The sequence below is a fragment of the Fukomys damarensis genome, unplaced genomic scaffold, assembly GCF_012274545.1.
Source record: "Fukomys damarensis isolate Sample0158 unplaced genomic scaffold, DMR_v1.0_HiC HiC_scaffold_25, whole genome shotgun sequence".
Classification (NCBI taxonomy): Eukaryota; Metazoa; Chordata; class Mammalia; order Rodentia; family Bathyergidae; genus Fukomys; species Fukomys damarensis.
In genome coordinates this window covers 15,120,818-15,133,415 of record NW_022900937.1, presented here as the reverse complement: position 1 = coordinate 15,133,415, position 12,598 = coordinate 15,120,818, and the positions used below count along the sequence as shown (strand labels likewise).

Genomic DNA, 12,598 nt, shown 5'->3' with positions numbered 1-12,598 from the left:
TTTTTTTTTTTTTTTTCTTTTGGTGCTGCAGATCAAACTCGGTTCCTTGCCCTTGCAAGGTAGGCAGCACAAACACTGGGCTAAATCCCCGGCCCTCCTCTCTCTTCTTAGTGGTGTGATTCCCACCCTTCAGTTATCTTTCTTAATTGTACTCATAACCTCACTGCCTCCACCAGCCGTGGGAAAGAAGGCAGTGTGGCCTCATGGGAAATGCTTTGGACATGACGTCAGCATCCCTAGAGCATATTGTAAATGGTGCTGCCCCTTAGCCGGGGATCTTGAACAATCTGGCTTCAACAACCTCCTCTGCTGTTTCACATCTGTAAAATTAGGTCTCCCTTTCAATTCTAACATCTTTGAATTTATGCCTCTGGGCAAGTTTGAAGTTTCTTCACATGAGGAAAAGATTGGGGATTCTTGGTCTAAGGTATTTCATGACACACACTCTATCACAGTATGGAAACAGAGAGACAAATCTTCACTACCGAGGAGGAGGGGCAGGAAGAGTAACCGTCTGTGGCTCTAAGCCAATTCTCATCTCAAAGGCGGAAGGTGGCTGGATGACTCTTAAATTGCTCCTCACACTCACAACACAGCTAGAAGGCTCACAGGCTGCTCGGGACCTGGCAATTCTTATACATCTCCTGCTGTGACAATTTAAGGTAAGAAAGAAAACAGTTTCAAGCCTCATACCGGTGAGACTAGTGAAATCCCTCTGGCAAATCCAGGCAAACCTAAAGCTCCAAAGAGCCAGGGGAAATCACACTGGATTAGACTTCATCAGCTTTCCAGACTGAGAGGTGACGTCTTAACTTGAAAATCTTGTGCTGGCAACTCCTCAGTTTGGGGGACCTGGGGGGCTAAAATGACAACCATGCATTTACCAATAAACTCAGGGGAGGGGTGGGGAGAAGAGGACAGAAACCACTCGTGGAATCCCGCCCTTGCCTGCCCCTCCCCCTGCTCCTTGTGGGATGGAAACCATTCACAGGCAGACAGATGATTTCCCAGGAACCCTGTTGGGATGACCCAAGTAAATTGCTTCCTTCCCTCCCCCTGGGGAAAATCTCTCTCTTGCTTGGATCATAATTCAAACAGTCTGCTTCCACAGAGCTGAGACTCAAGAGATTAAGCGTGGGGTACAGCAGCACCGGTGGCCCTCAGATGCAAGAATTATAAGCAGTGAAAACAAGATGGAGAGGAGTGGTCCCTGGGGTGACACTGGCTTTCATCCCAACCAACCTATCCCCCAAACCTCAGGAAGGCAATAGAAAGTATTTACTTTATTGATGAGCTTTCTGTTTACACAGAACTTTCTGGGAATCCATATATCTCTTAAAGTAAGTGTCACTTTTCCACTAAAAAGATCATATCTAGTGATTTCTGTAAAAAGTACTCAACATGTGGGGCAGGGATTTATCTCAGTGGTGTCCACCTGCCTTGCAAGCGCAAGGTCCTGAGTTCGATCCCCAGTACAACCACTACAACCACGCCCCCCCCAAAACCAGTTCCCAATGTGACGGGGTAAATCTAAGCACACAAATGGCTTTCCCTGTAACAGCAATAAACTTCTGTAAAGGAGAGACTGTAATATGTCAGACTGTGTAAGCCCTGATGTCCCTGTCAAAACCACTCATTTCTGTTGTCATAGCACTAAAGCAGCCACAGACACAAAATGAGGGAATGGTCAGATATAGCCGGGCTCCAGGAAAACCTTATTTATAAACATTAAAATTTCAAGCTCATATAATTTTTATATATAATGAACAACTATTCTTATTTTGAGATTTCTTTTACTGTTTAAAAATGTAAAAACCATTCTTTGTTCTGAGGTTGCATAAAAGCAGGTGGTTTGATGAATTTGGTCCCTAGGACACAGTTCGCCAAGCCCTGGTTTACAGGGTTTCCAGGGAAAAAAATGCAAAGGAGGTAAAACTTTGGTTTTCGTTAGTATAACCTTTCTCCAAAGGCATGGGAGCTTTAAAATAAGACACATGGGTAAGGGAGATGGTGAAAGGAAAAAAAATTATTAACAGAGGGATTTCAAGAAGAGTAACAAAAATATTTTGAAGAAGGTTCCTTATTTAACACCTTGTAATCAACTACAGCGGCCCCTCAGGTTACAACTGGCCAGACATATGAACAACTTGGGTTAATTAGGTTAAAGAAGATTCATCTACCATCTACCTTTCATTATCTTTTTTTGGGGTACAGGGATCGAACTCATGACCTTGCGCTTGCGAGGCAGGTGGTGACACCCCTGAGCTAAATTCCCAACCCTGCCTCTTGTTATCTATAGTGTATATCCAGGTAAACATCCAGATCTCAGCTGTACTGAGTTACAACCAACTTTAGTTATAACCAGCCTTCGGGAACCAATCAAGTTTGTAAGTCAAGGGTGCACTGTACTAACTTTACTGTCAGGCAAGGTGAGCTGCAACTATATCAAATTCAACAGCTTTCTGCTGACCTATGTTGGTTTCAGGGATACACTAAATATAAAGATGAAAAACAGCTTTGGCCCTCTTCTGGGAGCAAGTGCTATCAAATAACAAAAGGTTTTATGATGGTCAGCTTTCTGTTACTGTTACTGTAACTCTTTTCTACCAGGACTTACGTTTGGCTTAATGTAACTGCATCATAAATAGAAAAAGTTCATTTTGGCTCACAGGTTTGGAGAATCCAGTCCCATAGCTGGTCCTGGTGCTTTTGAGCTTGGGAAGAGGCATCAGATCATGGTGGAAGCTTGTGGAACAGAAAACCTCACAGGCAGAAAAAGAGACACAGGAAGCAGCCAGTGTCCCACTGTCCCCTGAGGCCATGCCCCCAATGCCCTACAGATCTCCCTCCAGGACTTGTATCTTAAAAGCTTCCCCACCTTCCAGAAAGTGCCACACTGAGGACCAAACTTAAACATATGGGCCCTTGGGGACACTTAAGAACCAAACTGTAGCAGATCTGGGATTCATTCATTAATCGAGCACTTACTACATACCATACCCAGATTAGGTGCTGTACATCCCAGTACAAATGACTGTATGGATGTTTGTGGTAACTTTCTTCCCTTGCCCTTATTTTCTTAAGGAACAAATGGAAGCACGGAGAATCCAGGTGACTATCCCAGATAGAATAAGGGGGGTGACCAAAGTGTGGCCACAATCTGACTTAGCAGGGCTGGGCGTAGTGCAAAGTGAATGAGATGCCTAACATGGATGATTTAGGGCTGTATTTATTCATGACCAACTGCTTTCCTGGCTTAAGTGATCACTTCGTTAAACTTTGTGCCTAGCACCCCACTTTTGACCTGTGCATTAGCTCCCCCTAAGAATGGCTGTGGTCCTGGAAAGACTGGGGCCCCAATCTCACTGGGGCCCCTTTGTCTTTACGCCCCACCCCCAAGCTATGCAGCCAGAGAAAGAGATGGAGCAGAGATGAGGGACAATCTCAGGCTCACCGGGGCTTCCAGAGTCCTGCTCGCTGCCCACTCCCCTGGAGTCTCCCTGGAGTGGGCATCTGTGGGTTTTGGTTCCTTAAATTCCTAAAAGGCTGTGGTTTCCTGACGAGGAACTGGGAAGCACCTCTTTCTCATTGGCCACTGTCTTGTAGCACTCCTCCCAGGAACCCTCTGTCCCAGAGCTGAGCAGTGGCAGGGCCCAGCGCCTAGGAATCGGGGCTCCCCTCAGGGCCAAAGGATCCTGAGTAGGGTAGGTGGTTTCCGTTTCTTGCCAATAGCTGTGACACCTACAGCATCTGAGAACCACCACACTCCACACTAAGTCACGTCGCAGAGCCCACGAACTTCCATGGCACTGCCTAGAGCTGGTGAGAAAGGCAGAACTTCAGCTGGCCCAGCCCAGCCCATCCTGGCCAGAACCTGAGTTTGGACCTGTTCTGCACTCACAGAAATTTGGGGATTTAGCTCAGTGGTTCTGGTGTCTGCCTCGAAAGCACAAGGGCCCAAGTTCCATCCTTGGTATAAATTTTTTTTCGGGGGACTCAGCTCTGCCCTTTCCCACAGCTGCACTGGCACAATGTCCAGGGGCTATCCTGACTTGGCGAAGCTCAGGGAGGCCCGAGGCTGGCCCCCAGATTCCCTCACCACACAAAGGTGGCTGGTGGGTCCCGCTGATGGTTAGTGGCGGCAGCGAAGGCCTCAGATCCTGCGCTTGTGTGTGGACATGTACTGGGGAGAGGTGAGCTGGGCTCTCAGGAGTCCAGAGAAGCCGTGGAGGGACCCAGTTCTTTGTGGTGGTGCCAGGCACCGATGGGATGTTATGGTCAACTTAAGACACCTGTAGCACTAAAGGCATTTGAGACTCAGGGTAAAACATCACTAACTAGCCAGGCATGGTAGCACATGACTGCAATCCTAGCATTTGGAAGGCTGAGGCAGGAAGATCATGAGTTTGGGGCCTCAGAGCTACACAGCCAAGTTCAAGGTTGTCCTGAGCTACAAGGTAAAACCTCGCTTCAAAAACACAATTTCAGGGGCTGGGGATTTAGCTCAGTGGTTCCGCTGCCTGCCTTGTAAGTACAAAGGCCCGATCCCTGGTACCAAAAAAAAAACCCCACAAAAAAACAACAACAGAAAAAAACCCCAAGAAACCACAATTCCTAATAGCTAAATATTGGAAGTAACCTGTATGTCCACCAGCAAATGAATGGAGAAAGGAAATGTGGTGTTTATAACACAACACAGTACAACTCTGCCATAAAGAAAAACTTGAGTAATTTGTAGGAAAATAGTTGCATCTTTAGACCACAGTTTCAAGAAAAGTCAGACACACAAGTTTAAATATTGTATAGTTTCTCATATGAGAAACCTAAATTATAAATAAAGAGCAAAATAAAAGATAATAGGAAAGGACCGGGGATTTAGTCCAGTGGTTCCGCCACCTGCCTTGCAAGTCCAAGGACCCGAGTTCGATCCCCGGTACCAAAAAATAAATAAATAAAAATATAATAGGAAGTAGGGAGACATCTTTCTAAAAGGGAAAGGGGATCAAGAGACAGGAAGGGGAGGGAAAGGGCATGAAAAAAGGAATTAAAATGTGTTATGGGCAGGGTGTGATGGTACAAACCTGTAATCCCAGCCCTTGAAAGGCAGAAGCAGGCGATTTGCCGTGACTTTGATGCCAGCCTGGGCTACAGAGCCTGAAGTGCATAGCTACACCCTGTCTCAAAAAAAAAGTCTATGTACACGTGCAAGTTCCATATGAGGAATGTAAACATTATGTGCTACACATACTAATAAAAATTAAAATCCTAGCCAACACACACATGCGTGTACATACACACACATACTCCAAAAATCACTAAACTATAAAATCAAGGTAAATTTATAGAAATCCCTATGTTTCTAATGATGACTGTCAACGCTACTTTCTGAAACATAAAATATAAGTTAAACATTAACTTATATTAAATTTTGTACTACTCATTCTTCTGGGTGCCCTGCTTTTGCTGGTATGCTCAGTACAAATGGGGAATTGGCCCCCCGCCCCCTTCCTTAATGCCAGATCTGAGGCCAAGGGACGCTCCTTCCACTCTCTGGAGGTGGCAGTGACCACTCGAGCTGAAAACCAGGGGCCTGCGCCATCATTAGCTGCAAGCTCACATTGTCACTACCTTGAGGATTTCTGGAGTGCCCACTATCCCTGTTCCTGGGCTCTCAGTCAAGAATGTAACTGAAGCCCCAGGACAATAGTGTGTGAAAGGAAAGACGTTCCCTGGTATCAGATATCCTGGCCAGCCAGACCTAAGAGCACACAGCAGATGCTTGGCTTGATTCCTGGTGCTGGCTGGGTCCCTGCAGCCTGTCGAGTACCAGAAATGCTCTCTAGGCAAAGCAGCTAACTCAGAGCCATGAGCTCCTGCCTCCCCTGGTACATTTGTGACCTGTTCCTACTGACAATAGCCTGCTTTCTTTCTCTCAACTCCCTTGCTTAAAGGTTAAAGATACAGAGGGGGCTACTAGTCTAAACCAGGGAACCATGAAGCCTGAACCCTGGAGCCTGAGGCAATGAGGATGTTCCTGGAGCAGGATCAGGATGCTGTTGTCTGAAGTCAACTTTCAGGTGGCCTAGGTAACCTCCCTTTGACTGCGAGGTTAACAAGCAATGAGCTGGGTTTCCATGGTGCCACTGAAAAGTAGGCAGGAAGCCTAACCTGTAGCCAAAGCCCCATCGGGCCCTGGGGGAGACACTCTCCTGTGGATGCCCCTGGGGCCTGCAGCTCCCTACAGGGTCAACATCATGTCAGTGGGGGGTCTACTCAGGGCCTTCCTCTTCCTGCCAGAGGGCGCTGTTCTCACCCCCCCCCCATGCCAGATTTTAGTCCTGAAGGGTGATGAATCTTGCTTCCTTGTGGTTTGGGGGGAAGATCCAGCTGGGCTATCGCGCTAAGTGGTCCCTGCTCTGTGACCCATTCTGAGGAAAGAACCATCTGACAGCCTTGAAAGAGAAAAGACAGCACAGTATGGAAGCCTCACTGGTGAGTAGGGAAGAGGCGAGGGAAAGCTTTTCTTTGTAGCATGGGGAGGGCGACTTTAAGGGTAGACTGAGGGACACAAGCCTCGGTGTGTTTCAGTATTGACACAGCCACGGAAATTGTCCATCCTTGATTGCCGGCACCGCACTCAGAACTTACCATACGTTTTCACTGAATCATGTTCTGAATTTTACAATGTCGATGTTATTACAAGACTCATTCTGAAGATGGAGAAACAATCATAGAAGTTAAGGAGTTTATCTAGCCACACAACCAGTAAGTGGCAGAGGGGGCTTCGTGTTCTGGTCTTATTTCAAAGCCTGGATTTGACCCTCTCTCTCGGATGCCTCCTTAGTGTTACAGTTTAACTTTCCTTTAGGGCTACTTTCTCCCTATTACAGCTCCTTACCTTGTAACTAAGAGTCCTCACAAAACTGGGGCCCTGGGCCAATACCCTAAGCCCACACAGCTGCCACTCACTTTTATCAATGATGGGTCTGAGAAAGGGCCACAGGAAAAAGTGGGTGGCTGTGGTGAACACAGGCCTAAAGTTTGTTTTTTCCCAGTACCAGGGATTGAACTCAGGATCTTATGCTTATGAGGCAGGTGTGGCGCCACTGAGCTAAATCCCGGCCCTTAAAGTTTGACTTCCTGAGGGTTTTTTTCTTTTGTTTTGTTTTGGTACTGAGGATCAAACTCAGGTCCTTGTGCTTGTGAGGCACCACTGAGCTAAATCCCTGGCCTGACTTCCTGAGTTTTTGTTGGGAGTGGGTGGGTAAAGTGGAAGAGGGAAACAGAGATAACATGGGGGCTAGACTTCTTGACAGCTTCTATCCCAACCATTCTGGGAAAATTATTTTGTTTTGTTTCTTTTTTAAGAACTTAAAGCATGGAAAAAAACAAAACAAAACAAAACAAAAAAGTCCAGGCTGGAGCAGGAATCACTGCCTAGTTGAGAAAGTTTATTTCTATATTTAGGTTACGCCTGCACTTAAGAGAAATACTTATTTAAAAAAGTATGTTTTCATTTCCCACAGTCAGAAAATATCCACACTATAAAGACTGTCAAATCAGACCAAGTCATAAGAGCAAAAATTTAGAAACAACCTAAATAAGAACAATTATGGTACATGAACTAGAAGGACTATAATATGGTGACATCACAAAGACCAGGGAGCCATAAGAAGGTGAGTATGTAAAAACTTCTGAGTAAAAAATGAAGCTTTGAATAAAAAGCCTTATATACACACAGGCAAAACACATGGAAAACAAGTTTCTATTTCATTTTTTAAAATGACAGTGAGGTTATGGGTGACTTGTCATCATTTATAGATTTTTTTCTATTGTTTTTATAACAAAACCCAAAATATATGGAATTATATAGTAGCTTTTACCTTAGGTGTACATTTTGGCTTATTTACCCTGTAACCTTGGATCCAAAGGAAGCAAACAGCTTTACATTTGAACTTGCAAATTGTTGCATGATATTTAAATATCCTTTTCAATATACAACACATATCCATTCCTGTTATACAAACTGGAATTAATTCTTCAGGATGGAGTCTTCTCCATCCAAATTTAATCATCCACAGTGATCAGCAATACTTTTCCTTTCTTCAGTGGGAGTAAAAGTAGAAAAACAAGGGAGCGTTTCCATCCCACTGTAGTAGTTCCTGCAAACACGGCGGTGAATCCCTATTCTCTCTCAAACACGCACATTGCCCTACTTTGCCTCTTCCTTGAAAGGCTGGAAATGGGTTGTGTGGAGATACACAGGGATCCTAACCTGTTAGAGCAGCTCTGAACTTGGCTGAGGCCTCTAGTCAGGCAACCCAAAGGATCAGCTCAATGTCACTCTTCAGTCACTCATTTGATCACTGAGACAGGACCTTGCTAAGTGTCTCAGGCTAGCCTCAAACTTAAGGTTATCTTGCCTCAACCTCCTAAGCAGCTGGAATTAGAGGTGAGCACCATTATACCCAGCTTTCACTGCCTTCTTTACTCCAAGAAACAGCCCTGGGGAGTGTTCTCAAGGAAGGAATGGATGTGAAGAGAAACTTCTCATCAATTTGCATTTTCAGAAACCCAAAGCTACTTTCAGAATTCACTGGTAGAATAAGCAGCTGATTTTGTAGACTCTTAAGAGTCTGTATCAGTGGGGGGTGAACCCTATGCCATGAGTGCCTCCGTCTAAAAAGTTCGCCACCACTAGTCTTTAACTACTTGTTTATGTTCGCCTTTGTCCTCTAAAGATTAAGAGGTGTTCTAGCACCAACGTGAAGGTTATGTAGAGACCAACAATTTTTAAAAAATCAAATGTTGTAAGGGAAGGAATGGTTGGTAAGGAGGAGTTTTAAAATGAGAGTCTGGCCGAAGGAAGCTACAACAGCAAACCAGGGGGGGAAAAAAAAGGCAAAGCTGTTTTCTATGATCTCAGAGGCAAAGGTGAGTCATGACCTGCCTGTGGCTGTAGCACCTGTGAGAAGATGCCCTGCACGGCTCGCCTCAGGGAGTCTCTCCCATGGCTCTAGGTGGACAGAAGTGGGCACGTCTGTCCTCTGTGTACACCGGTGTCGTCCACTCCCACTTTGCCATGTGATCACACACACTACTCTTCTTGTACGCGTATATTCAGTTGCTTTCTCTAGATCATAGATTCCTTGAGTGCATAAAGTCCGTGTTGTACTTTTTCTGTACTGATCCCCAACCCCCAATCTGTGGTCTCTTCGGTAACGTAAATCATTTTTAAATGGAAATGGAATTTAATTCTTAGCCCTTAAGGCCTGGTTTCCACACATTCTCTAGGTAACAGGAAGTAATATGGAAGCCCTTTCCGCATCTGAGAATGAGCAGAGTAAGAGATGACTGGAGTAACAGAAACGCCGTAGGTGGGAAGAATGACAGCCAGGAGAGAAGGGAGTCATTCCATAGTTTTTTTCCGAGGAGGAGGCCAGTGATGGCGCAGGTGAGTTCACCAGGATTAGAGACCAGCAACAATCGGCGGAGGCCTGTTTCCTTTACATTCACTGTGACCCCATTCCCAGACGACTTACTCTGCCTTTATTCCTTCTACATTTCTTAGGGAGGGGCTCAGGAGTCAGCCCTGGGCTGTTCTGGAAAGGAGCATCAGGGCGCCAGTAGCTGGAAAACAATCCTGGCACAGGTCTTCAAGCTGAATAAACCAGCCATTAATCACTTCTGTGCTGCCTGGGACTCCTGGTGGGCTGATCTGCTAGCAGCTAGCATTCCCTGTGGAGCCAGTGACTCTTTAAAAACAAAACTCCTGGTCCCAGGATTTAGATCCGGAGTTCGATCCCCACACAAAAACAAAACAGAACAACTCCTTCCTGCTGCTTGGGCACTGGTTCCCATTTCTATAAGGATCGCTGGACTTTTAGCAACAACGCTCCATCCTTTCAGGCACAGTGATGGAGCTCACTTCAGATAGCGATGTCCTGAGCCACAGCATGATTCGAATTCCTTGGCAAGTGTTTTATTGGGCACTGTGGTCTTCACAGAGAAGTGAACTTGGGTGGGACACGAGTATGTGATCAGCCCATCACAACCTAGCTCACTGGGTCACCAAAGGGTTACATGATTCCAGTGCAAGCATGTGGGAGTCTAGTGGTCCATTTATGTGACCAAAAAAAAAAAAAAAAATGTTCCACTGGAAAGGCAGGAGTCCAGGAAGGGAAACAGACCGGGTCTCACCCTGGCTCCACATAGCAACCAGCAGGATACACCTTTTTACTCCTCTGGCCCACCTGTGCCCAGACAACCCCTGGGACATGGCCCCTCTGGAGATAAGTGATTTCGCAGGACCCTGCCTTACAGCTCCCCTAGAAGGAATATGGGCTGAAGTGCCTTCCTTGGCATGCAAGGCACCTACACGCAGCATTCTATGTTCTGGTCACTTGGGCTGAACAGCAAATCCAAATGCAGCTTGGCAGCAGAGTAAGAAACTCATTTTCAAGGGTCCGTGTTTTACTGACAAACGCAATTTCAATCCGTCACTTTTGGAACATTCTTTAACTCCTGTGCCATTCACTGATACAATGCTTCTCCACCGATTCATAAGTTTGGAACTGTTAACTGGTGCTTGTTTCTGGGCCACTTGTCCAACCAGCAATGCTTTTCTGTGTGGCGTATCCTGGCCAGGAATGAATGCCTTTGGGACTACACCACCGGCGATTTTCATTTCAAAAGAGTTACTTTCAATTTTCCCAAGGGCCGAAATTGGGAGGGAAAGAGGCCCAAGGACCCAGAAGAAAGGAATGGAGGATATGTCACCTTGGACAAGCGAGCCACCTCATCCATCTAGGCCCCCTTTCCCGCTGACCCTGGTGATGCGAAGAGGCAGTGTTTCGCTGGATGAGCATTTAAACGTGGGGAGAGGGGACACACATGGCTTTGGCAGGCTCCTCACCCTGACTCCACTGTTCTCTCCAGCCTTGGCAACAAATGGAAATAAAACTCTCACAGGCAACTACAACCAGCCTTATCCTCCGGGTTGATACCCATTTGTCAAAAATTTGGCAAAGTTACATTCCTATTAGCCACCCTCAATATAGCTTCATTCACTGTGTGATCCACAAAATTAATGACAGCTGTTGGAGGAATGTAGCTCTGAAAAGGCTCAATGTCAAAAAGTATACATAATGGAGGGAATATGTCTTGTACTGCCTGACATTTCTAATTTTGTTCCAAACCTCTGTCTCCAATTCTGGAAATGATGGCTCCCTGGACACACTAAAGTTTTTTGTTTTGATTGGAGAAATCATATTTTTCCCCTGTAGTACATCTGATGTAGGTTTTTTTAAAAATTACATCTATAAAAAAATTACATCTATAAATAGTGCTGATGAGTTGAAAAAATGGTTAACACACACTCAACTCAAATATCTGTTCAAGTAAAAAAGATGTATTTTTCTCAAGAAAATAAAATCAGGTCCAATGTACTAAACTCTGAAGGATACATACCAGCATGCACAAAAGGTTGATTTTGTTTCTGTGAACAATGTCTCTAGGAGCAGTGATAGGAGCTCTGCTCTCTTTAATACCAGCCTCAAAAGGTAATTCTAGCTACTTAAGAGGCTGAGGCAGGAGGATCACAAATCCAAGGCTGGTCTGGGTAACTTAGTGAGACTCTTGTTTCAAAATTTTAAAAAAAGGTTTAGGCTTGCTGAGGATGGATGAGATGCTGTGTTTAATTCCTACTAAAACACACACATGCAAATCAGAATGTACACGCAAATTCTTAACGAGGCTACAGAAAGCTCATTATTTCATATTTTCTGAAGGTGCTATATTCTCTTCCCTGTACCCTTTTCTCTGGAATTCCACCCCATTTTACTCTGAGCAGGGCAACTGATCCATCAGCTTCCCATGCTAAAATCAGGCCTGCTGAGTTTCACCAATGGAATTCAGAATGTGCACCTTGAATTCTTCCTCTTACACTTTGAGTCTCTGAATGGGGACCCCAACAGCTTCCAGTGCCCTTACATTCGGAGACCTAATCTCACCCTGACCTCACAGGGCGGCCTGCTTGGAGGTTATCACACTGGGTCAGACCCAAGGTGTGGGCCACACAGGGACAGGACTGTTCTCTATGCTTGGAATACCAAGCACTCATTCCTTTAAATGGCATGATGCTGCATAATTCATTGACCTCATCTGATCTCTGGAACCCAGAGTTGATGTCAAGCCACTTATGCTGAACGGTATGTGCTGCATACATCTATTCAGCCTCCTCTCCCAAATGTACCTGCTGCTTCAGCTGTTTTCACCTATACCGAGTTGATTTTCTTCTGCTATAAAATGTTGGCAATAAGTGGCAGAATCCAAACAGGGCAATGGGAATCACACAGACCAGAACGCGAAGCCTGAAACACGACTTGCAAGTGATGGGACTCTGAGTAGGTTGACTGGGTATCCCTGAGCCTGTTAGTAAAATGAGTACTGATGTGAAGCTTAAATAACACAGCCAGGAGCAGTAGTGCACACCTTAAATCACAGTACCCTGGGAGGCTGAAGCAGGAGGATGCCAAGTTCGAATCCAGTCTGGGCAACTTAGTGAGACCATGTCAAAAAAAAAAAAAAAAAAAAAAGG

General features: G+C 45.5%; 1 protein-coding gene and 1 long non-coding RNA gene across 4 annotated transcripts in view; one reads left to right on the top strand and one right to left on the bottom strand.

The window, feature by feature from the left end:
- LOC104874202 overlaps window positions 1-9,453 on the top strand; it is a 35,363-nt gene extending 25,910 nt beyond the window's left edge. For all 3 annotated transcript variants that reach the window (XR_783679.3, XR_783680.2, XR_783681.2), the window contains 5 exons: window positions 5,952-6,086; window positions 6,382-6,492; window positions 6,589-6,765; window positions 7,527-7,676; window positions 9,295-9,453. This is a non-coding gene — a long non-coding RNA (uncharacterized LOC104874202). The remainder of the gene's footprint in view (window positions 1-5,951; window positions 6,087-6,381; window positions 6,493-6,588; window positions 6,766-7,526; window positions 7,677-9,294) is intronic.
- Window positions 1-12,598, bottom strand: part of Lactb (lactamase beta) — a 56,279-nt gene that overhangs the window by 42,586 nt on the left and 1,095 nt on the right. The gene's annotated exons all lie outside the window — the stretch shown is intronic.